Raw genomic sequence first — 27,103 nt, forward strand, 5'->3', positions numbered from 1 at the left:
TCTTCCATATTTTTTGTATGGCACTCTTATTTTCCAGATGTTGTCATTTATATTGCTTTCCTATATATAACTTTTGTTATTAATATTTATCATTTTTAATCTCTTTATTCTTTCTTGCTTCATATACAATGAATTTCACAATTTGACCTTCTAGGTTACTAGTTTATCAGGAGATATAGAATATCTCATTTCTCTACATCCTTGTCAAAATTAGTTATTTCATGGTTTTGAATCTATGTTAGTGAATGAACAATGGTGTCTCATCATGATATTGATTCATATTTCCATGTGACTAATAATGTCTACCACGTTTACATATGCTTATTGTCCATTTGTATGTTTTGTTTGGAGAAATGTCTATTCAGATCCTTTGCCCATTTTATAGCTGAATTATTTAGTCTATTATTACTGAGTTGTAAGAGGTTTTTTTTATATTTTAGATATAAGTCCATTATCAGATATATGATTTACAAATATTTCCCCCCACTTCTGTGTGGATTTTTTTTTTCACTTTCTTGATAATGTCCTTTGAAGCAAATTTTTAAAAAAATTTTAACTAAATCCAGTTTACCCATTTTTTGTTTTGTTGCTTGTTCTTTCAGTGTCATCTAAGAATCCATTGTCATATCTAAAGTCATGAAAAGTAAATAAATAAATAAATAAATAAATAAATAAATAAAGTCATGAAAATTTAACTCTCTGTTTTCTTCTTTGAATTTTATAGTTTGGTTCCTACATTTACACCTTAATACATTTGCAGTTCATTTTTCTTTATTTTTTAAAAGATTTTATTTATTTACTCAGGAGTGACACAGAGACATAGGCAGAGGGAGAAGCAGGCTCCCCACAAGGAGCTCAATGTGGGGCTTGATCACAGGACCCTGGGATTATGCCCTGAGTTGAAAGCAGATGCTCAACCACTGAACCATCCAGGCGTCCCGAGTTAATTTTCTTTATAACGTGAAGTGATCCAATAATTATCCACTTTGCCCCAGTACCATTTATTAGAAATATTATTCTTTCCTCCCTTGAGTGGTTTTGGAAAAAATCAGTTGACCATAGACATGTGGATTTATTTCTGGGCTCTCAATTTTGTTCCACCAATCTAAAGCCAGACCTTGAAGATATTATGGGTTTGGTTCCAGACCAAAAGAGCAAATAAAGCAATAAAATGAGTCAGATGATTTTTCTGTTTCCCATTTCATGTAAAAGGTAGGTTTTAAAAAAAAAGTTATGTTTACACTATATTGTAGTCTTTTAAGTGTGCAATAACATTATTTCTTTAAAAAACTACATACCTTGGAGTGCCTGGGTGGCTCAGTCGCTAGTGTGCCTGCCTTTAGTTCAGGTTGTGTTCTCAGGTGCTGGAATTGGACCCAGAATGGAGCTCCCTGCTCAATGGGGAGTCTGCTTCTCTATCTCCCTCTGCCCCTCCCCTCTGCTCAGGAACTCTCTCTCAAATAAATAAATGAATTATTTTTAAACTACATATCTTAATTTAAAAATACTTTATAACTTAAAAAATGCTATCATCTGAGCTTTCAACAAGTCATAATCACTGATCACAGATCACCATAACAAATATGATGAAATAATGAAAAAGTCTGAAGTATTGTGAGAATTACCAAAATGTGACACAGAGACATGAAGTGAACAACTGCTGCTGGAAAAATGGCACAAATAGATTTGTTTGATGCAGGGTTGTCACAAACTTTCAATTTGTAAAATGTGCAATATCTGCAAAGTGCAATAAAGTGAAGCACAATAAAATGAGGTATGCCTGTATATATCAATCATTGTGCCAATACTGCACTGTCTTGATTACTGTCACTTTGTAGTAAATCAGGAAGTGTGAGTCCTCCAATTTTGCTCTTTTTTCCAATATTGTTTAGGCTACTCTGGGTCCCTTATAATTCCATATGAACTTTAGAATCAGTTTGTCCATTATTGCAAAAATGGAAGCTGGAATTTTGGCAAGGATTTCACTGGATAGAAGCTAAGATGGCAGAGAGTAGGGGGACCCTATGATTGTCTCATCCCTTGAACACAGCTAGATAAATATGAAATCATTCCAGACACCCAAGAAGTCAATCTGAGGACTGACAGAACAAATTGCACAATTAAACATGGAGAAGAGGCCACATCATGGAAGGTAGGATATGCAGAGACACAATTTGTGGGAGAAAAGGATGGCTAGTGCTATGGAGAGGAGGGAGCCCTGGTGACGGAGAAAGGAAGGGGGTGGGCGGAGAGAAGAGAGAGTGAGAGAAGTGCCCAGGGGATCGCAAAAGGAAAACATTTCCCCTAAGCATTTGATTGGAAAAATGAGAGGGACTGATTATCTTGAGTTTTTACAACAGTGGAGCTCTACCACCGAAGTTTTTGAGGTCTGTGCCTAGGGGCACTGCAGCCCTCCTGTGGAGAAAGATGGCAGAAACCCTGGAATGCACTGGGAGAGATAGTTTTCCCTTCTTGGAGTGCATCTGGGAGAGGCAACATTGCCTATCAGGGGACAAAGAGCTGCACCACTATACTCCCCTGCCCCTCAGTATATGGACAGAGATACCTGCTGAAGTTAGGTACCCTGGACACCTAATTTTTGCTATGCTTTACTCAAAATTCCAAGCTTCTATATGTTGGTGAAATACTTCTTCTGCACCAGCCCCAATACATCAAGACCCTCCCCAAGAGGACCAGTGCACTCTATACCATGTCCAGTCCTAAGGTTTGGAGTTTAAAATTCAGCCAGCCTGCCTGGACTAAACACAGGTGTACTGTGCTGCCAGGTGGGCAGACGGCCCAGACACAGATAGAATGAAGGCAGGGATCTGAGGGATCCCTGGGACACAAAAAGGGAGATTGTTCACTCTTCTGTAAGAGCTTCCCAGACAGTGATGGGCCCAAACACCTTTGTCCAGGGAGGAGGGAGAGGGCTGGCACCATTTTCCTCCCCTGTACCTCAAGCATAAACTAGCTTTGGTAAGCACAGTGCCAACAGTGGAGGCTTAAATCACTTACACCAACCTCTGCAGGTGCTTCTTTTCTCAGGCAAGTATGCCAGAAAAGCAGTGCTGTGCATTCCTTCGATAGAAGATCAGCACAATCTCTGCACACACACCAAGTCTACTGACCACAGTGTGCTGCAAAGCTTCAGTTCTCAGGGAAATAGTATCAGGCCCCTTTAAACAAACAGACTACAGCAGACCTTGTTAAAACTCACCACACACTAGAAAAGGTCCAAGCACTCCCCACTGCAGCAAAGAGAAATTGTAGAGTACTGACCTACGGAAAGAGCAGTCAAAACACAGCAGCAGAGTGCACATAGCACACTAGAAACCATTCCTGAAGCACCAGGCTCTGAAAAGTATATGACCTCTTCATAATAAAGCCACTACTCTCAGCAGAGAAACAACACGCTTTTCTAACACAAAAAAGAAAACACAGACCTCAACAAAATGCCAAAATGGAAGAATTAATCCCACAAGAAAAGGTCACAGCCAGAGATCTAACTGAAACAGATTTAAGTAATATGCATGATCCAAAATTTATAGCTGGGCTTGAAAAAAGCATAGATGCATAGAAGACACTAGGAAGTCCTTTACTGCAGAGATAAAAGAAACTAGACAGGCCAAAATAAAAAATGTTATAACCAAGATGTGAAATTAATTGGCTGTAATGGCCACAAGAATGGAAAGGTAGAGGAATGAATAAATTATATAGAAGATAAAATTAGGGAAAATAACGAAGCTGAAAACAAGAGGAAAAGAAAAATATTGGCTCATGAATGTAGACTTGGGGAACTCAGTGACTTCATAAAGCATAATAACATTTGTATCATAAAAGTGCCTGAATAAGAAGAGAGAAGAAAAGGAGCAAAAGGTCTATTTGACCAAGTTATAGCTGAAAACTTCTCTAATCTGGGGAAGGAAGCAGACATCCAAATACAGGAGGCACAGAGTACTCCCATCAAAATCAATAAAACCAGACCAACAGCAACACATACCATAGTAAAATTTGCAAAATATAGATATAAGGGAAAAAATCCTAAAAGCAGCAAGGGAAAAGAAATCCCTATAAGAGAAGACAAAAAGGTAACAGTAGACCTGTCCACAGAAACTTCCAAGGCCAGGAGACAGTGACATGATATATTCAATGTGCTGAAAGGTAAAAATACGCAGCCAAGAATATTATATCCAAGAAGGCTGTCATTCAGAATAGAAAGAGAGTTAAAGAGTTTCTAAGACAAACAAAAACTAAAGAGTTTGTGACCACTAAACCAGCCCTGCAAGAAATATTAAAGGGGACTCTTTGAGTGGGAAAGAAAGATCAAAACTGACAAAAACTAGAAAGGAACAGAGAAAATATACAGAAACAATGACTTAAGAAGTAATAAAATGGCACTAAACTAAAATCTATCAATAATCCCTCTGACTCTAAATGGACTACAGGCTCCATTTAAAGACATAGGGTATCAGAATGAATCAAAAAAGAAGACCCATCTAAATGCTGCCTATAAGAGACTCACTTTAGAGCTAAAGACAACTGCAGATTGAAAGTGAGAGGTTGGAGAACAATTTATCACACTAATAGACATAAAAATAAAGCCAGAGTATCCATACTTATAATAGACAAATGGTTTTAAACCAAAGACTGTAACATGAAATAAAGAAGGGTACTATAACATAATAAAGGGATCTATCCAACAAGAAGATCTAACGATTGTAAATATTTATACCCCCAGCTTGGAAACCCCAAATATATAAAACAACTAACAAATAAAAAGGAACTCATTCATAAAAATACAATAATATGAGGGGACTTTAACACCCCACTTACAGCAATGGACAGATAATCTAAACCAAAAATCAACAAAGAAATAATGGCTTTGAATGACACTGGACTAGATGGACTTAACAGATAATATTCAGAACATTTCATCCTAAAGCAGAAGAATACACATTCTGTTTAAGTGTGCATGGGACATTCTCCAGAATACATCATATACTGGGTCACAAATCAGGCCAGAACAAGTACAAAAAGATTGAGATCATACCATGCATATTTTTTGACCACAACATTATGAAACTTGAAGTCAACCACAAGAAAAAAATTGGAAAGACCACAAATATATAGAGGCTAAAGAACATCCTACCAAAGAATGAATGGGTTAACTGGAAAATTAAAGAAGAAATTTAAAACAACAACAACAACAACAACAAAAACATGGTACAAAACTTTTGGGATGCAGCAAAAGCAGTCCTAAGAGGGAAGTATATAGCAATACAGGCCTACCTCAAGAAACAAGAAAAACCTCAAGTACACAAACTTTCACCTAAAGGAAATAGAAAAAGAACAACAAATGAAGCTTAAAGCCAGCAGAAGAGGAAATGATAAATATTAGAGAAGAAATAAATTATGTAGAAACAAACAAAACACCCAGTAGGACAGATCAATGAAACTAGGAGCCGGTTCTTTGAAAAAATTAATAAAATTGATACACTTCTAGCCAGACTTACCAAAAAGAAAAAAGAAAGGACCCAAATAAATAAAATCACAAATGAAAAAGGAGCGATCATAACCAACACCTCAGAAATATAAACAATTATAAGTTAATATTATGAAACACTATATGCTAAAAATTTGGGCGATCTGGAAGAAAGGAATACATTCCTAGAAACATGTAAACTGCCAAAACTGAAAGAAGAAGAAATAGAAAACTTGAACAGACTCATAACCAGCAAAGAAATTGAATCAGTAATCAAAAAACTTCCAACAAACAAAAGTCCAGGGCCAGATGACTTCCCAGGGGAATTCTACCAAACATTTAAAGAAGAATTAATACTTATTCTTCTCAAACTGTTTCAGAAAATAAAAATGGAAGGAAATCTTCCAAACTCGTTCTACAAGCTCAGCATTACCCTGATTCCAAAATCAGGCAAAGACCCCACTATAAAAGAATTAAAAGCCAATATCCCTGATGGAGACAGATATAAAAATTGTCAACAAAATGCTAGCAAATCAAATCCAACAGTACATTGAAAGAACCATTCACCATGATCAAGTGGGATTTATTCCTTGGTTGTAAGGGTGGTTCGATATTCAGAGATCAATCAATGTGACACACCACATTAATAAAAGAAAGAATAAGAACCATACTCCTCTCAATAGAGGAGAGGAAAAATCATTTGACATAATACAGCATCCATTCTTGATAAAAATCCTCAACAAAGCAGGGACAGAGGCAACATACTTCAACATCATGAAGGCCATATATGAATGACCTACAGCCAATATCCCTCAATGGAGAAAAACTGAAAGTCTTTCCCCTATGGTCAGGAACAAGACAAGGATGTTCACTCTAATCACTGTTATTTAACATAGTACTGGAAGTCTTAGCCTCATGAGTCAGAAAACAAGAAGAAATAAAAGGCATCCAAATCAGCAAGGAAGAGGTCAAACTTTCACAATTCACAGATGACATGATACTCTATGTAGAAAACCTGAAAGATTGGTAGAACTGATACAGGAATTCAATAAAGCCATAGGATACACAATCAGCATACAGAAATCTGTTGCATTTTTATTCACCAATAATAAAGCAGCAGAAAAAGAAATCAAGAAATTGATCCCATTCACAATTATACCAGAAACCATAAGATTCGTAGGAATAAGCTTAACCAAAGAGGTGAAAGATCTGTACTCTGAAAACTATGGAACACCTAAGAAATAAATTGGAGATGACGCAAAGAAATGGAAAAACATTCCATGCTCATGGATTGGATAAATAAATATTGTTAAAATGTCTATACAACCCAAACAATCTACACATTTAATGCAATTTTTCACAGAGCTAGAACAAACAATCCTAAAATTTGTATGAAACCACAAAAGACCCCAAATAGCAAAGGCAACCTTGAAAAAGAAAAGGAAAGCTGGAAGCATCAAATTAAAGTCTTCAAGCTATATTACAAAGCTGTAATCATCAAGACATTATGGTACTGGCACAAAAACAGATAGATTAATAGAACAGAATAGAAAACCAAGAAATGGACCCACAACTATATGGTTAATTCATTCAACAAAGCAGGAAAGAATATCCAATGGAAAAAAAGAGTCTCTTCAGCAAATGGTATTGGGAAAACTGGACAGTAACATGTTGAGGAATGAAACTGGACCACTTTCTTACACCAGACACAAAAATAAATTCAAAATGGATGAAAGACCTAAATGTGAGACAGAAAACCATCAAAATCTTAGGACCAAAATCCTAGCTCCAGCTGAGGTCAAAGAAGTTGCTCCTCTTTGACCTCAGCTGGAGTAACTTCTTACTAGACATATCTCCAGAGGCAAGGGAAACAAAAGCAAAAATTAACTATTGGGACTTCAACAAGATAAAAGCTTCTTTTTTTAAAATAAAATTTTATTTATTTATTTATTCATTCACTAGAGACACACAGAGAGAGGCAGAGACACAGGCAGAGGGAGAAGCAGTCTCCTCACAGGGAACCTAATGTGGGACTTAATCCCAGATCCCCAGATCACACCCTGAGCCAAAGGCAGGTGCTAAACCACTGAACATGCAGGCGTCCCCCAAAAAAGCATCTTAACAGTGAAGAAAACTATCAACAAAATTAAAAGGCAACTTCTGGAATGGGAAAAGATGTTTGCACATGACATAACTGATAAATGGTTAGTATCCAAAATCTATAAAAAACTTATAAAACTGAGTAACCCCTCAAAAAATAACCCAGTTAAAAAATGGGCAGAAGACAGAAGACTTTTTTCCAAAGGAGACATCCAGATGCCTAACACAGACACGTGATAATATGCTCAACATCACTCATCATTAGGGAAATACAAACCAAAACTACAATGAGCCAGCACCTCACACCTGTCAGAACAGCTAAAATTACCAATACAGGAAACAACAGATGCTTGGTGAGGATGTGGAGAAAGGAGAACTCTCTTACACTGTTGGTGGAAATGCCAACTGGTGCAGCCACTCTGGAATACAGTATGGAAGTTCCTCAAAAATTTAAAAATAGAACTACCCTAAAACCCAGCAATAGTGCTACTAGGTAGTATCCAAAGGATATAAAAATACTAATTTGAAGGGCCACATGCACAAGCAGCATTATCAACAATAGCCAAAATATGGAAACAGCCCAAGTGTCCATCAACTGATGGCTAAAGAAGATAAGTAGTTATGGATATAGATATAAAGTATATATGTAGATATAGTATATAAGTACATATGTATATACACTTACAATGGAATATTACTCATAAAAAAGAATGAAATCTTGCCATTTGCAATGATGTGGATGGAGCTAGAGTGTATTATGCTAAGCAAAATAAGTGAAACAAAGGCAAATATCATATGATTTCACTCATATGTGGAATTTAACAAAAAAAAAAACATGAACATAGGGGAAAAACATAAAAGAGAGAGAGGCAAACAATTAAGAATAGGGAACTTAAGTATACTTAACTAGGGACTCTTAAATATAAAGATAAACTCAGGCTTCCTGGAAGGGAAGTGAGTAGGGGGATGGGCTAAATCGGTGATGGGTATTAAGGAGGGAACTGGTTGTGATGAGCACTGGGTGTTATTTGTAAGTGACAAATCACTAAATTTGACTCCCAAAACTAATTTTACACTATATGTTAACTAACTGGAATTTAAATAAAAACTCAAGCAAACAAAAAAGATTGCACTGAATCTTAAAATAAATTTGGGTACTATTGACATCTTAACAATATTAAATCTTCCAATCCATGAACATGAGCTGTGTATGTCTTTTCAGTTATTCAGGTTTTCTTTCATTCCTATCAACAGCAATGTACAAGTCTTGCACCTCCTTGGTTACATTTATTAGTCCATTTTACTGTCCATTCTTCCTTAATGCTTGTTTTTGCAGGAGGAAATATCCTCTAATGTAGCATTTTAACATTGTAATGATTTTTTTTACTATTTTTTACTATTTTGTACTATTTTACTATTCATATCAGTGGCTGCTCTAGACCTGACTATATATATGCTAACTTCTCTGATTTATACAGACTTAGCTCCAGTGTTTTATATATTTTTTCCTCCTTTTTGTAATTTTATTGTTGTATATATCACATTGTAAATGTTATAAGCTCAATACTAAATTCTTAATCATGATTTTATACATTTTGAATAAACAGAGAAAGGAGGAGACCAAGTTTATATATTGTTCTATTATCCGTATTTATCATTTCTGGATCTCGTAATTTGTTTTTATAGAATCAAATTACCATCTGGGGTTATTTCCTTGGCCAGGTACAGCTTTGCTCCCACCTAGCTCTTTTCTTACATTACTGGAAAATATATTACATTTTTACATGCTATAGGTCCAACAATATATTATATACATATTATACAATGCTTTTTAATCAGTTAAGAAAGTAAAATAAATATATATTCATATTCCCTTCTAACTACACAATTACATAATTGCATTCATGAGTGCTCTGTCTTTTTATGTGTATTCAAATGACCATCTGGGGTTACTTACTTTTAGCCTGAAGAATAACTTCCTTTAGCATTTTTGTCAGGTGGAACTGCTAGCAACAAATTCTCTCAGTTTCTGCTTACCTGGAAATGCCTCTATTTCACCTTCATTTTTGAAAGCAAGCTTCACTGGATATAGGATTCTTGGTTGGTAGTTTTGGGTTTTGAATAGTTTGAATATGTTATCCCACTGCCTCTCAGTCTCCATTATTTCTTATGAAATGTCATTTGCCAGTCATATTGGAGTTCCCTTGTAAGTGATGAGTCATTTTTCTCTTCCTACTTTCAAAACTCTGTCTTTGACTTTCAGCGTTTTTACTATGATCCATCTGCTTGTAGGTCTCTTAGTGTTTATTTTACTTGGAGTTCATTGAACTTCCTAAATGCTGTAGATTAATGATTTCCAAAAAATTTGGGAGGTTTTTGGCCATTATTTCTTCAAATATTTTTTCTGCTCCTTTCAGTCCTCTCCTCCTGGTACTGGCATTATATGTATGTTGATGCACTTAAGGATATCCCACATTTCTGAAGCTCTGTTCATTTGTCTTCATTCTTTCTCTCTCTTCTTCAAATTGCACAATCTCTATTGATCTGTTTTCAAGTTTGCTAATTCTTTCTTCTGCCAGTTCAAATCTACTTTTAAATTTCTCTAATGAATGTCTCATTTTAGTTGTACTTACCTAATCCAGCCTTTCCATTTGGCTCTTTCTTATAATTGTATCTGTTATTGACATTCTCTATTTGATATGACCCTATATTCTTACCTTCCTCTACATCTTTAATCATGGTTCCTTTTAATTCTTGAACATATTTACAGTGGCTTTGAAGTCTTTATTAAAGACTTATTTCAATATGTGGTCACTCTCATAGGCAGTTTTTATTGCTTGGAGTTTTTTTCAGAGTATGGGTCAGACTTAGTTTCCTTGCATGTCTCATGATTTTTTTGTTTGAAACTGGTCATTTGAGATAATATATTGTAGCAACTCTACGTACTGCCCCTGCCTTCCAGCACTTGCTATTGTTTGTTTGTTTACTATGTTTAGTAACTAGCTGGATTATTTTAATTTATTTATTTAGTTATTGCCTCCCACAGCATGAAGACTCTGATGTTGATTCTCAGAGAGCACAGCCTTGGGTATACCCAGAGTCACCCAAGGATGATAGTGGCTTCAGTGTGGCTCTCTTTGACTATCTCTTTCCACTAATTGCTCAATGATTGCTCTATTGTTTTAATAAGGCCCTGGGGCACCAACTGACCCACAACTGTCCAATTAACTCAGGTAATGGCTTTCAGGGCCCCACTATTCTGTACAGTGTCTTGCTCAAGATAGAGCCTCCATTACATGAAGGAATGGGAAGAAGAAAAGAGCCAGCAATATTGACAATATTCACCCAGAACTCAGCCTCAGCCATAGTTAGCTAGGAGCAGGATTAGAAATGCTGAAGTTTTTCCTCTAAAGAAGATAGCCCTCTGACCAGGAGTTAAGGGGAGAGTGTCTTATATTCTGGGCATTACCACTCTGCGGAAGAGTTTCTGTCTTGCTGAGCAGGAAAGGGGATGTGGGTGTAGGTTTCCTTTAAATACCAAAGAGCCTCACTATTCTTACCAGGTTTTAATATGTTTTCTTGAATAAATATTTGTTATATGCCCTTAAGGACATTTGCAGGTCCTTTTGATAAGTAGGTTTTAAAAAATCATTTTCACCATTTTCACTGAAGAGCAGGTCTGTGGAGCTTCTCATACTTCATTCCAAACTATTTAGACTTCTTAATTCTTCATTAGGCTGAATGATTTGGTGAGTTTTCAATAGCCTTAATTTATTCTACTCACATAGATTATATTATGAATGGGAGTGCCTGGGTGGCTCAGTCGGTTAAGCATCTGTCTTCAGCTCAGGTCATGATCTCAGGGTCCTGGGATCAAGCCTCACATCGGGCTCCCTGCTCATCGATGAGTCTGCTTCTCCCTCTTCCTCTCCCTCTGTGATCTCTCCCGCTCTCACTTTCTCTCAAAGGAATAAATAAAATCTTTGTAAAAGATTCTATTAAAGGTTGCCTGGGTGGCTCAGTCAGTTAAGCATCTGCCTTTGGCTCAGGTCATGATCTTGGGGTCCTAGGAGAGTCCCACATTAGGTTCCCTGCTCTGTAGGGAGCCTGCTTCTCCCTCTGCCTCTGCCTGCTGCTCCTCCTGCTTGTGCTCTCTTTCTCTCTCTCTCTTTCTGACAAATAAAAAAGCAAAATCTTTTTTAAAAAATATTATTAATGGAGTATGCAGCAAAAAAAATTAGAATATGGATCAAAAGGGGAAGGTAAAAGAAATAAGCATAGATTCCTGGGTACTACTTTCTGCTACTGTTTCAAGTTCAAGATTAAGAATGAGTGATGGGTATATTAGTTAACTTGAGCTGCTTATACATTTTTCTAGACCATATTATGGTTTCTACTTTATGGGAGAAATTTCAGGCAGTTAGGCAAGATCAAAGGTAAGGCCAAAAAATTTGTTCCACGTTTGGATCATTAAAATGTTTGCCCATCCTTCAATTTGTTTTTGTGTGCCAGGAAACATTGAAGAATTCAAGGTTCCTATAGCAACTTTTTAGTTTCTATACCAGCTGTACTCATTAGCCACTCTGGAGAATGACCTGAGGTCTGACTTCTTAAAGAACACAGATTCTTCCTTTCTCTGGAGTCACAGTGCATGGTTTAGGCTCCCACTAAAATATTTCATCTTATGTTCTACCACTGAGGCCTTGTGCGCCCTTAAAAAACATATTTAACTGCTTAGTTTCTCTCATTTTAGATACTTTCTTTCATTTTCAATAATTTAGAAGGGATTAATCTCCTGTCAGACATCATGTAGTTTATAAAAGAAAAAAATGTCCTCCTGAATTATGTTGTTATGCAGTTTTTCATTTCACTATTCTTTTATAACTGGATAATAATAATGAACACTTTTTTCTTCAAAATCTTGAATTTCAGTCAATAAAGAGTCCTAAATCCTCTTGAACAGCATATGAACAGCTCCTTAATTTGTCATTTTACTCTTGTAATTCTACCAAAAGCTTTATCTGCAGATGAATGTAGATTTCTCTTCTAATACATGTGAGGTGTGCTTAGAATTTTTTGAGAAATAAGCCATAAGCATTTGTGCATGTATAAAGTTAGTATTTGAAAATAAGAAATACTTGGTTTAGAAGCAGAGAAAAAATTTGAAGAGAATGTGAAACATGTGAATTACAAGATTGATTTGAAACATGATTTCCCTTAACCACTACATTAAATAATAAACTGCCTACTGTATCCAAAAGTGCTAGTATTGTTCTTCCATTTAGGGTGTTTCTTCAAGAATGAAAGATCCAATCCCATAACTTCCACCCAGCCCATTGTTTGTCACTGTATGGATTTATCAAATAAGTATTAACACTTTTTGGGTGCTTATTATGTTCTAGGTGTTGTTCTAAGTGCTTTACATGTACTAAGTTTCACATTCCAACCCCATGAAACAGGCACTCTTATTACCTCTATTTTAAAGATAATTAGAAATATACACTGTGGCTTAAGAGTCCATGCTCTAAACACTAAATATAGTACTTCATGGAATAACTCACTATGTTTGAGAACACCTATAATCATAAAAGAGAGCAAAGCTCAGTGACCCCTCCCACAAATATTTAACCTAAGTGTTGCAATTTGAGGGAGCCCAAAAAAGAGCACCTCCATTCTCTAAGTTTTTCACCAGTTGAGATGTAAAATGAAATTTTAGGGCAGAAGAAAGGAAGGTTAAGATATTACTTTTTATTACTGACTTAAGTAATATTGAAGAATGTGGCTTCCATCCCGAAGGCAAGTCTCAGAACTGGACAGGATTAAATACCTGTTCCCAGGAGTCTCCATGACTCCTACATGGGGCCTACATCTGTAAAACCTATGTGTGATGCAGGCATCTGTAAATCTCTATGCATGGTGTACACATCTGTAAAAACTTGCATTCTGGAGGAGAAGAGCCAGACACAGGTTCTGTGGAAAGGCCAGCTCCCAAGATGAAGAATAGAGGAAGGGTCTGAATTATACTCACCAGTTTTTCCTTCCAAACTCGGCAAAGACACACCCCATCCTATATTGTTTGGAGTCATGCTGGACTTAACAATATAACTGAGTTCCATCCAAATCCTTTTCATAATTTCAAGATCTATAATCTCAGACCCTCTCTAAAAGTACAGTTTATGATATTCTCAACAAGAATTCAACCTTCCTTCCTGTCATTAGTCATAAAAACAGATTCTTACAAACACCACCATTGTTAGCAGGTTCTATGCTCTAAGGCATAGAGTCTATGTCCTTTCTTCCTCTGAGTGGAATTTGTCCCAGTGAGAGCTGATGCTAGCAACATTCCTCTCAGGTGCCTCAGCAATCTGAATTCCTCCTTCAAGATGTGTTCTCTGGTGGCTTGGCAAAATTAGAATAAACATAGAATTTGGAATTTGGAGTACTGAATTAAATTCTACCTGTGCAAGTTTCTAAGTGTCCCTTGAACATATTGTATAGGCTTGCTGAATTTTAGTTTCCTCATGAATAAAGTGTAGATAATGATAATAAAAAAATCTCAAGGGATAATCTTTATAGGATGATATGAGATCATAAATTTTGGAAAGTGAAAAGCACCATATAAATATAAGTGCTTATAAGCACTTTAAGTCATCATTACCTAGCCCCGAATAGCATTAATAATTGTTATTGCTATTATTACAATTGAATTTTTAGTAATATTTATTCAGTATTGCCAGATCTAAGAATACTCCTGGTCAGATCACATTTCTGAAATGTAACTGCTGCATTTGGACATATTATTTATTATTAGAAATGAAAATAACAGTAAGCCTATAAAAGTTTCATATTGGCCAACATACCCTAAATAATTAAAGTTCTTAGTTCTTAAACCTTACCCAATTGAAGAACTGTGTGACATTTAAAGAAACTGTTTTTTGTAAAGTCCAATATATCTAAGGCTTTGTACAACTGGCTTTCTATAGAGAAGATGGGCATGGCATAATTTGTTTTTTTATATATTAAAATTTATTTTATGTAAGGAGTAGTCTTTGCTAGTTACATTCTGCCCTTAAAAGAATATTTTACAGGAAAGGTAAAAGGGGAGAAAGTTTCCATCTATCACTCATATTTATTTTTACTAGATTAGAGTCTGATTTGATAGAGAATGCCAAGCATATAGAGCCAAATGTTGAACAATTAATTACTCTATTCCTTTAGGATCATTTTACTTCCACAGTTAGCACTACAGTTCTTCTGAGATCAACCTAATTGGCATTTAATTCTAAGCTGAAAGCACAAAATATTCTCTCAAGCCATTCTTCCACAATATGAATCTCATTTATGAAGGCCAAAATCAAGGAGCCTAATACCCAATTTTTATCCCATACTGAGTGAAGAGAATTGCTGAGAAGCCTGACTTGTCATTAGACCAGAAGGAAATATAAATTGTTCAAGTGAGCCAACCAGAAGGAAAATCTGTATATTATATACTGGTTTATTGTGCTCCACAGTAAAGCTAAATTGTACGGTTTGCAATTTGTCAGTCTAGATGTAAGATGGAACACTCAATCTATTTCCTTGGATATGCCCCTCTAAAAACTGCAGGTAAAACATGGTTTCTTTCCCCATATAAGTATATATTTATTTTCCCAAATATAAATGTGAAAAGAGAAGGGATTCAGTCACTTCTGGTATTTACCAAACTGTTTAGTGGTGTGGATATTGGTCCTTGGCTACCCAGGGACCTAATCCTGCTCCACAAAGAACAAGACAGTCATTCAGAGAAATCTACTTTCTCTTTATAGGCTTTCACATATTTGAAAGTCACTATGATGCAATCTGCAAATTTCTCTTCTCCTGGATGAACATCCAAGTTTCTTTTCACCTTTTCTCTTACAGTCTGCTCTAAAGCTTCCTTCACCATCTTTATAGCTGACCTCAGGACCTCATTAAATTTGTACACATCAAAGCATTTTACAAAGGAAATTAGGCAATGCTTCAGGCATGGTGTGGTCATCATGTGCTACAATGACAATAAAAACTCCTTTGTTTGCGGAGTCTGGGCAAGCTGGCTGAGGCGTAGGGTCCCCAAGTCACCTGGCCCCACCAAATTACCTAGATAACTTTCAAATCATCCTGAAAACCTATGAATTCGGCCTGAGATTTAAAAAGAGAACAGCTGGAATGCTAAAGTGAGAAGAATTTGCGCTTCTATCAAGGTAGGAAGACGGAAAAAAATAAACAAATGAAAAAGCATCCAAGGGGGAGGGGCCCCACAAGAAGCCAGGCTAAAGGGGGCAGCGAGAGTCCCCAAGACAGGAAGGCCCAGTCCCGGAGAAGCAGGAACTTTATGAATCCTCCCCGATGGAAAGGCTCTCACAGAGAACTCCAGCAGGACCCCAGGAGGGGCAGTGGAGCCCCCAGGTTCCCGGGGTCACTAACAGAGGACCTGTGCCCGGGGGGCGAGCCCACCACACACCACAGCAGAGGTCCCTAAAGAGCTGGAGCAGGCTCCCTGCGGGGCCCCGGGAGCAGCTCAGGCTGGAGCTCAGGCAGCGGCTCCCGGTGGAGGGGGCTGTGAGGCCCGGGAGCACGATTCTAGCAGCACAGGCCCCAGAGCCAAGGCCGCTGGGTGACACAGTCCAAGATCCAGCACTCCCCCCGGGACAGGCAGAAGCCGGGTTAGGACACGGGGCAGCAATAACACTCCTGCCACAATGAGGCCCCAAGCTGTGCAGATCGGTGCCACCACTCCCAGAGCATCCGGGCCCCAGCAGACTGGAAGCTGCGGTAATTACTGCGGGAGCTGACTCCAGGGCTGGGGAGCTGGCCGCCACCACTGTTATTGTTCCTCCTGGTGTCACGTTGTACCTGGGACCGAGGCGGGCCGCCAGGGAGCAGAGGCCTCACAGGATAAACAGCTCCCACTGAGCCCGGCATCTGGCAGGGGGCAGGGCAGCTCCCGTAGGTGCACCCATCTGAGAATCAGCACAGCAGCCCCTCCCCCAGAAGACCTGCTAGAAGGACAGGGGAAGAGCAAGTCCTTGACCAAGCAGCGAGGAAAGTTCCAGGGGAAGTCTAGGGACTTACAGTATATAGAATCAGAGGATAACCCCCCCTTGGGTTTTGTTTTTTGTTTGTTCCCCTGCCTTTTCTTTTCTTTTTTTTTTCTCTTTTTCTATTTTTTCCACTACAACTTGTTTTTAGCCACTCTGCACTAAGCAAAATGACTAGAAGGAAGAACTCACAACAACGAAAGAATCAGAAACAGTACTCTCTCCCAAACAGTTACAAAATTTGGATTACAATTCAATGTCAGAAAGTGAATTCAGAAGCACAATTATAAAGCTACTGGTGGCTCTGGAAAAAAGCATAAAGGATTCAAGAGACTTCATGACTGCAGAATTTAGATCTAACCAGGCCAAAATTAAAAATCAATTAAAGGAGATGCAATCCAAACTGGAGGTCCTAATGATGAGGGTTAACGAGGTAGAACGAGTGACATAGAAGACAAGTTGATGACAATGAAGGAAGCTGAGGAAATAGGAGAAAAACAATTAAAAGATCATGAGGAAAGGTTAAGGGAAATAAATGAAAGCCTCAGAAGGAAAAATCTAAGTTTAATTGGGGTTCCAGATGGCGTCGAAAGGGACAGAGGTCCAGAAAGTGCATTTGAAAAAATCATAACTGAGAACTTCCCTAACTTGGGAAGGTAAACAGGCATTCAGATCCGGGAGATGGAGAGATCCCCCCTAAAATCAATAAAAACTGCTCAACACCCTGACATTTAATTGGGAAAATTACAAATTCCAAAGATAAAGAAAACATCGTTAAAGCAGCAAGAGACAAGAGATCCCTAAACTTTATGGGGAGAAGTATTAGGTTAATAGCAGACCTCTCCACAGAGACCTGGCAGGCCAGAAGGGGCTAGCAGGATATATTCAGGGCCCCAAATGAGAAGAACACACAGCCAAGAATACTTGATCCAGCAAGGCTCTCATTCATAATAAAAGGAGAGATAAAGAGCTTCCAAGATAGGTAGAAACTGAAATTATATGTGACCACCAAACCAGCTCTGCAAGAAATATTAAGGGGGACTCTGTAAAAGAAAGAGGAAGTCGAAGGAAACAATCCACAAAAACAGGGACTGAATAGGTATCATGATGACACTAAATTCATATATTTCAATAGTAACTCTGAATGTGAATGGGCTTAATGACCCCATCAAAAGGCGCAGGGTTTCAGACTGGATAAAAAAGCAAGACCCATCTATTTGCTGTCTACAAGAGACTCATTTTAGACATAAGGACACCTGCAGCCTGAAAATAAAAGGTTGGAGAACCATTTACCATTCAAATGGTCCTCAAAAGAAAGCAGGGGTAGCCATCCTCATTTCAGATAAATCAAAATTTATCCCAAAGACTGTAGTAAGAGATGAAGAGGGACACTATATCATACTTAAAGGATCTATCCAACAGAGGACCTAACAATCATGAATAGTTATGCCCTGAATGCGAGAGCTGCCAAGTTTATCAATCAATTAATAACCAAAGTTAGACATAGTTAGATAATAATACACTTATACTGGGAGACTTGAACACAGCACTTGCTGCAATCGATAGATTTTATAAGCACAACATCTCCAAAGAAACAAAAGCTTAAATGATACACTGGACCAGATGGATTTCACAGATATTTACAGAACTTTACATCCAAACACAACTGAATACACATTCTTCTCAAGTGCACATGGAACTTTCTCCAGAATAGACCCCATACTGGGTCACAAATCATGTCTTAACTGATACCAAAAGAATGGGATTGTACCCTGCATATTTTCAGACCAAAATGCTTGAAACTAGAACTAAACCATGAGAAGAAGTTTGAAAGGATTTCAAACACGTGGAGGTTAAAGACCATCCTGCTAAAAGATGGAAGGGTCAACCAGGAAATTAGAGAAAAATTGAAAGATTCATAGAAACTAATGAGAATGATGATACAAACGTTCAAAATCTTTGGGATGCAGCAAAAGCAGTCCTGAGGGGGAAATACATCGCAATACAAGCATCCATCCAAAAACTGGAAAGAACTCAAATACAAAAGCTAACCTTGCACCTAAAGGAGCTGGAGAAAAAACAGAAAATCGATCCTACACCCAGCAGAAGAAGAGAATTAATAAAGATTCGAGCAAAACTCAATGAAATAGAGACCAGAACTGTGGAACAGATCAACAAAACCAGGAGTTGAAAGAATTAATAAGATAGATAAACCACTAGCCATCCTTCTTAAAAAGAAGAGAGAAAAAAAAAGGAGAAAAGACTCAATAAAATCATGAATGAGAAGGGAGAGACCACCACCAATACCAAGGAAATACAAACGATTTTAAAATCATATTATGAGCAGCTATATGCCAATAAATTAGGCAATCTAGAAGAAATGAACATATTTCTGGAAAACCAAAACTACCAAAACTGGAACACGAAGAAATAGAAAACCTGAACAGCACGATAACCAGGGAGGAAATTGAAGCAGTTGTCAGAAACCTCCCAGAACACAAAAGTCCAGAGCCAGATGGCTTCCCAGGGGAATTTTATCAAACGTTTAAAGAAGAAACAATACCTATTCTACTAAAGCTGTTCAGAAAGATAGAAAGAGATGGAGTACTTCCAAACTCGTTCTATGAGGCCAGTATCACCTTAATTACAAAACCAGACAAAGACCCACTAAAAAGGAGAATTATAGGCCAATATCCCTGATCAACACAGATGCAAAATTTCTCAACAAGATACTAGCCAATAGTACATTAAGATTATTCACCATGACCAAGTGAGATGTATCTCCAGATGCAAGGCTGGTTCAACACTCATAAAGTAATCAATGTGATTGATCTTATCAACAAGAGAAAAAACAAGAACCATATGATCCTCTCATTAGATGCAGGGAAAGCATTTGACAAAATACAGCATCCATTTCTGATCAAAACTCTTCAGAGTGTAGGGATAGAGGGAACATTCCTCAACATCTTAAAAGCCATCTACGAAAAGCCCACAGCAAATATCATTCTCAATGGGGAAACACTGGGAGCCTTTCCCCTAAGATCAGGAACACGACAGGGATGTCCACTCTCACCACTGCTATTCAACGTAGTACTAGAAGTCCTAGCCTCAGCAATCAGGCAATAAAAAGAAATAAAAGGCATTCAAATTGGCAAAGAAGAAATCAAACTTTCCCTCTTTGTGAATGACATGATTCCGTACATAGAAAACCCAAAAGACTCCACCCCAAGATTGCTAGAACTCATATAGCAATTCGGCAGTGTGGCAGGATACAAAATCAATGTCCAGAAGTCAGTGGTATTTCTATACACTAACAATGAGACTGAAGAAAGAGAAATTAAGGAGTCAATCCCATTTACAATTGCACCCAAAAGCATAAGATACCTAGGAATAAACCTAACCACAGAGGTAAAGGATCTATACCCTAAAAACTACAGAACACTTCTGAAAGAAATTGAGGAAGACACAAAGAGATGGAAAAATAGTCCATGCTCATGGATTGGAAGAATTAATATTGTGAAAATGTCAATGTTACCCAGGGCAATGTACACGTTTAATGCAATCCCTATCAAAATACCATGGACTTTCTTCAGAGAGTTGGAACAAATCATCTTAAGATTTGTGTGGAATCAGAAAAGACCCCGAATAGCCAGGGGAATATTAAAAAAGCAAACCAGATCTGGGGGCATCACAATGCCAGATTTCAGGTTGTCCTACAAAGCTGTGGTCATCAAGACAGTGTGGTACTGGCACAAAAACAGACACATAGATCAATGGAACAGAAGAGAGAATCCAGAAGTGGACCCTCAACTTTATGGTCAACTAATATTCAACAAAGCAGAAAAGACTATCCCCTGGAAAAAGGACAATCTCTTCAATAAATGGTGCTGGGAAAATTGGACAGCCATGTGCAGAAGAATGAAACTAGACCATTCTCTTACACCATACACAAAGATAAACTCAAAATGGATGAAAGATCTAAATGTGAGACAGAATCCATCAAAATCCTAGAGGACAACACAGGCAACACCTTTTTGAACTTGGCCACAGTAACTTCTTGCAAGATGCATCCATGAAAGCAAGAGAAACAAAAGCAAAAATGAACTATTGGGACTTCATCAAGATCAAAAGCTTCTGCACAGCAAAAGAAACAGTCAACAAAGCTAAAAGACAACCTACAGAATGGGAGAAGATATTTGCAAATGACGTATCAGATAAAGGGCTAGTTTCCAAGATCTATAAAGAATTTATTAAACTCAACAGCAAAGAAACAGACAATGCAATCATGAAATGGGCAAAAGACATGAACAGAAATTTCACCAAAGAAGACATAGACATGGTCAACAAGCACATGAGAAAATGCTCCGCATCACTGGCCATCAGGGAAATACAAATCAAAACCACAATAAGATACCACCTCACACCAGTGAGAATGGGAAAATTAACAAGACATGAAACAATAAATGTTGGAGAGGATGTGGAGAAAGGAGAACCCTCTTGCACTGTTGGTGGGAATGTGAACTGGTGCAGCCACTCTGGAAAACTGTGTGGAGGTTCCTCAAAAAGTTAAAAATAGATCTGCCCTACGACTCACCAATTGCACTGCTGGGGATTTGCCCCAAAGATACAGATGCAGTGAAACGCCGGAACACATGCACCCCCCCCCCTCCTCCAATGTTTATAGCAGCAATGTCCACAATAGCCAAACTGTGGAAGGAGCCTCGGTGTCCATCGAAATATGAATGGAGAAAGAAGATGTGGTTTATGTATACAATGGAATATTACTCAGCCATTAGAAACGACAAATACCCACCATTTGCTTTGACATGGATGGAACTGGAGGGTGTTATGCTGAGTGAAGTAAGTCAATCGGAGAAGGACAAACATTATAGTCTCATTCATTTGGGGAATATAAAAATTAGTGAAAGGGTAAAAAGGGAAAGGAGAGAAAATGAGTGGGAATATCAGTGAGGGTTACAAAACATGAGAAACACCTAACTCTGGGAAACAAACAAGGGGTGGTGGAAAGGGACGTGGGCAGAGGGTTAGGGTGACTGGGTGATGGGCACTGAGGGGGGCACTTGGCAGGATGAGCACTGGGTGTTATGCCATATGTTGGCAAATTGAACTCCAATAAAAATTTTTTTAAAAAAACTTCTTTGTTTGCAACACCATATTTCTATTAATGTGACTAGAGTATGTCAACTTTTTATACCATCTTCCACTATTGACTTATATAAAGCTTAAACTAAAAGTCAACTAAAAATCTTTTTCTAGGCCCTGCTTTTAAGTCACAGTTCCACCATTATATTTTTGTACTACTAGAGGCAGATGAGTCATGGGTTTGTTTTGCTTTGTTTTTTCTTAAACCTAAGTAAAAGCCTTTATATTTATTTATTAAGTTTTGTCTTCTCTGTAATGCCATACCTTTATAAAGTCAGAGTCCTTGTCCACCTGATTTGCTCTTGAATCCCCCCTATTTTCTGGCATATAATATGCACCCAATACATTTTTTTAAATTAAATGCTTAGATAAATAAACCTGTCCTCATGTTTCAGGTTACTAAGATCTTTTTAGATTCTGGTTTTAGTAGCTAATGTATTATCTTTAGCATCTCAATTATGTCATCTGCAAATCTGATCAATATTCTCTCTACATTCTCATTCAAGTCATTAATAAAACACTCCACCACTAATTCGTCAAAAACAGAGCCCTCACATGCATTTTTAGAGACTCTCCTCCAGGTCAATGTGGGCCTATTAACTAGCAGAATGAAATGAGAGAAATGAAATTTCTCCTTGAGAATTAAATCATAAATCAACACCAACAAGCAGAGCAGGGACAACCAAATCACCTTAAAAAGAAGGGATGTACTCAGAGCTGTCTGATGTGCCTGAAACCTGAGCAAAGGTACTCACTTATCTTTAGTTCTAAAGAACTGTCAGAACATCTGTCAGAAGGGAATCAGGGAAAAGGAAGATAGTGTTGAAGATCACATCCAGTTAGACTAATCACAGAACGTCTTCCTTGAAGATGGACAAAACCAGGCTTTGAGAGTACAACGCCAAAAGACCAATGGTTTTAGACATTGGAACCAATTAACTAATTCCATTTGCTCTGATTCTGTCATTCCCAAGCCACCTGCCTCACCGCCTGCTCACTGTATGACTTTGGGTAACTCTTTTTTTTTTTTTTTTCCTTTGGGTAACTCTTATAAACATTATGCTTCCTCAGTTCCCCATCTATAAAATGGAGGTGTTTATCAGACCAACTTCAGGGGGTTGTTTGAGGATTAAATGGAGTAAATATATTTAACATCTGGAAACAGTAGCCCTTCAGTAAATGTTAGCTATGGAAGGGAGAGGTGTATGTTAGACCTATATCAGAGTCCAGACAGACTACTTGGTTGATATTTCATATTGTAAATCAACTAATTGGTATGAACAGTTTTGATCACAAGAGGCAGATTCTTGTAGTTACAGCTGGGATATAGGAAAGAGCACATTTAAGAGTTTCTTAGCCCACATGTTTGAAGCCTTCTAAGAACCCAGTGAATAGGCTCATCTTGGCAGCCCTTACTTTTACTTTCTTTTCAAATTTCCAGAATATAATTTGAATTTGTATTTGACCCAATTTGAAAATTTTTGTATTTCGATAGGGGTTTTAACTCATTCATCTTAATAACCAAAATTAATAAGTTGATATGAATTACATAGGCTTATTTCATGTCTTTGGGCTTATTAGTTTTCTGATTTATTTTTATTGTCTTTTGGCATATGGACCACAATTTCTATGTTCATTTTGTTTGTTTTTGAAGTGATTTAAAATATAGATGATATTGTTTTAACTTCTAAGTTTTTGGGGGAGGGAGATGAAGAGTGACAAGAAGAGAAATATTTTTCTTACCCTTAAACAAGGAGAAAACTGCAAAGATTTGATGCCAGCAAACAGGTGGGGAGCTTCTTGGTGCCCACTGACATCTGCTTGTTGGTAGAATCCCAGAAGCAGCCTTTCATTTTCTTCTTGCACAAATAGTGCAGGGTAAACAAGAACCCCCGCCTCATTTTTGCCTGGTGCTGCCCTTCATCCCAACTGCAACATTTCCTGCTTTCCCATTAACAGTATTGCGTTGACTGAGATCTCTGAAGAAATACAGAAAGCACGAAGGAAGTCAGGGAGAAAAAAGGTGGAATTGCCCTGGCCACCTTAAAAAGCAACTAATCTGTAGGAAGAGGTAACTTCCTTCCATTAGCCTACAAAGACACTGTATCTTTGAGGCAGGGATACTAAAAATACCCTTACACCTTGCTGACTTCTGCCACTGCACCCTACATCTGCTTCAAGTGGTGGAAATCCTCCTTAAGATCCAACAGATTATCAATCATGTACCTAGTCTCCATCACAGTTAGATTTTTGCATCTCTTTCCCCATTTCATGAGAATTGCAATATGAAGTCAAGGAAGAGAGAAAATCAGGTACAGCTATTCAGTTGTCAAATTCCCTTCTGTTTTCTGCTATTTCCAAGGATGGTTATACTGTAAAAACACAGTAGTTTGTGTTGAGCAACATGACATTGTGGTAAAAAGCATAAGTTTGGAGTCATATAGGAACTGACTCCAATTTCAGGTATAGAGGTATATGACTTCCAGCCACTCACATCACATCCACAAGCCTTAGTTCTCCCATCTGCATAATGGACCTAATAAATTAATTTAATTAATGCCTAACTTACAGCATTTTTATAAGTAGTAGAACATAAATAAGAGGTTTATACTTAAAGATCCCTCAAAAGTACTTATTACTATTCCTTCAAAATACTGTGAGTTCATTTAGGAGCTCCCCAGTACCCTCTCTCCAATCAGCAAGAGATCAGAGGAGGATGCAGGATAAACAGCCTAGACCTCCTGTTCCCACTTAAATCAATGCAGCTCTGCTTCTGTCTGTTCTGCTTCTATATTACATTTCTTCTAAACAAAAAGTCTCTTTGGTTAAGCAAATTTGAAAATCACAATTGAACAACACAATGACTTGCAAAGTCTAAGAAATCAAGAAATGTCTGGGGGCTTTATTATTTGTGAAATAGCCTATTCATTCATCCTGGTGATGTCTTCTGACAGCCTTTTACCTACCAAGGAAAGGATGACTACCTTCTTCCCCAGTTCCTATGTAGTTTGTAAGCCCAGAACCCATAAAGCAGCTATTCCATCACTTTATTTATTTATATTTAATATGTTAAATTTATATTTTTCTTGGAATATTTAAAAATATGTAAAAATAGAAAAATATTTGAAGATAATTCTTGATCTCACCATCCAGACATAACCAATGCAATGTGTTTTTATAGGGATTTATACATAGATTTTGGTTTGGTTTTTTAACTGGGTTATGCTTGTACATCTTATACAACTTTTTTACTTGAGTGTTTTTATATAGCTTCATAAACATTTTTCCATATTTCTATATTCTCTTTTAAATGTCAGTATAATATTTCATTCAGTATTGTTTTATGTTTATCCTTTTCCATATAGATCATTAAGGTTGTTTTTAACTTTCTTATGTTGTAAATAGCATTATGATGAATATAATTGCACATGAAGCAATTAAAAAATTATTGCTTTTATATAAACTCATAAACATAGAATCTTTGCATCAAATAGTATGAGTAATTTAAAGATACTGATATATTTTGCTTCTAAAAGACTTCTACAAAGTTACACTATTACCCTTACAGTATGCCTATACCTGCTGCTTGCCCTCAACAGTTTTAGTAGCCCATACTATTTTCCTGTGAGTAGAATGGAAAACCCAAAGAATATAAAAAAACACAAGCTTCAGATTTTGTTTTCGTTTGCAGTATTACTAAATTTCTATAAACTTAAATTAAATTATACAAATAAGTCTGAATGTGATTAGATTGATAGGAATATAATTCTAACTTCTCCAGGTGGAAAGCTATTAAAGATATATCTGTGGCTTAAAGTAGTGTAAGTGGTTCAAGAAAAATGACCATAATACCCTCAATGCAAACCAGCGCTTTATAATCTCCTACTATTTTTTCTGCACTGAAACCTAATGAAAAATTGGTTTACACAGTTGGTTTACAAATTGGTTTACTCATAAGATTATGTGCAATAACATCTAACTTTGACCGAAAGGTAATGCTTTCAAGGTTACATCTGCAAATCCATTAAGTTCTGCTAGTTTACACAGTAACATATGAGGTACCTGAAATAACTGAAAAGTGTTAAGGAACATTGCTACATTATTCTTTATTTCTAATGGAATATAGATAATTTCTAATTTTTTCCATAACAAAGACTTGAGCCCAGCTGGCAGCTAATTACCATAAATAAGTATTAAAAGTACCTTTCATTTTAGAATATTTCTAATTGCTAAATCTCCACCTCTCCCCCATCAAACAATGAGAATACGTGAACATGAGAACTTTTCCCACCCAAAGTAGACAGGTAGAAAAGAGGGGTGTATTAAAGGAAAAATGTAAAAGAACAAACCCAAGATTCCTATCCAAATAATGGAGAAGATGGTACCAGACATGAACAACAGCTAAAAATCTCAGCCACTGGGGTCAACAATTTTCAGTGACCTCTCAAGGAGAGTTCCCCTTACATCATGTAATTTAAATTAAATCTATGCCATGCAGCATCTTTGAGGCTAGGGTTGGTGGTACCAGTAATGATTTTACATAAACATTTGTTGGGCATTTTTAACTATAAAAGGCTAAGAAGTGACATTTTCTGTCTCCATTTCTAAATTATGTTGGAGAATGTGAAATATAAGAAATCATAACCAAGTTTTCATATTCCCTATGTTTGTTCATAGTATAGATTAATACAATTCAAACCTTATCCCCAATCTCAAGTAAGTCAATAGTTTTCAATTTTGTCCACCCAAATTTTTTAACCAAACAAGCATCAGAATAAACTTTTCATTCATCTTCTCTGAAAGGAGCTGAAGAAAATTAAGGCAGATTACCAAAGGAAAAGAGAGAAGAAAGAGGTTGGGTCATTCACAAGTTAAATGATCAAACCTAGAAACATGGAGAGGTAAGACCAACCTTAGCATTTTCTTACATTCCCTTTTCATTCTCTTACATCTTCTTTTTTCTTCCTTTGATTATTAATGATTTTAGAATCTTGTTCAATAGACTTTGCTCCATTTAAAAACACAGACACTATAAAAGATAGTCTCCTGGAAACTATAAGTATAATGACTTAAAGTCATCACTTACGAAGTTCAGAGTCTTGGTCATGCATTGGAATCACCTGGAGAGCTTTTGAAAACAATGTCCCAAGCCAACGGAATCAAAATCTCTGGGAGTGAGGCCAGAGACTAGTATTTTTTTTAAGCTCCCCCAGCAGTAGTTTGTGTAGCTAGACTTGCATTCCTTTGGCATAAAGTAACAAAATCAAAAGACCCTGATTGGTCCAGTTGTTTAAATCCA

The 27,103-nt window shown here is 37.2% G+C and overlaps 1 long non-coding RNA gene across 4 annotated transcripts in view; it reads right to left on the reverse strand.

Moving 5' to 3' along the window:
• LOC140636259 (uncharacterized) overlaps window positions 1-27,103 on the reverse strand; it is a 58,434-nt gene that overhangs the window by 4,310 nt on the left and 27,021 nt on the right. For 2 of the 4 annotated variants that reach the window (XR_012033554.1, XR_012033555.1), the window contains exon 5: window positions 23,548-23,783. The exons of 1 other annotated variant lie outside the window; for it this stretch is intronic. This is a non-coding gene — a long non-coding RNA (uncharacterized lncRNA). Of the gene's footprint in view, window positions 1-13,613; window positions 13,975-23,547; window positions 23,784-27,103 lie in introns of those variants that run through there. One more of the 4 variants, XR_012033557.1, reaches the window with a different exon arrangement.

Source organism: Canis lupus, chromosome 7 (genome assembly GCF_048164855.1).
Source record: "Canis lupus baileyi chromosome 7, mCanLup2.hap1, whole genome shotgun sequence".
In the NCBI taxonomy this organism is placed as follows: Eukaryota; Metazoa; Chordata; class Mammalia; order Carnivora; family Canidae; genus Canis; species Canis lupus.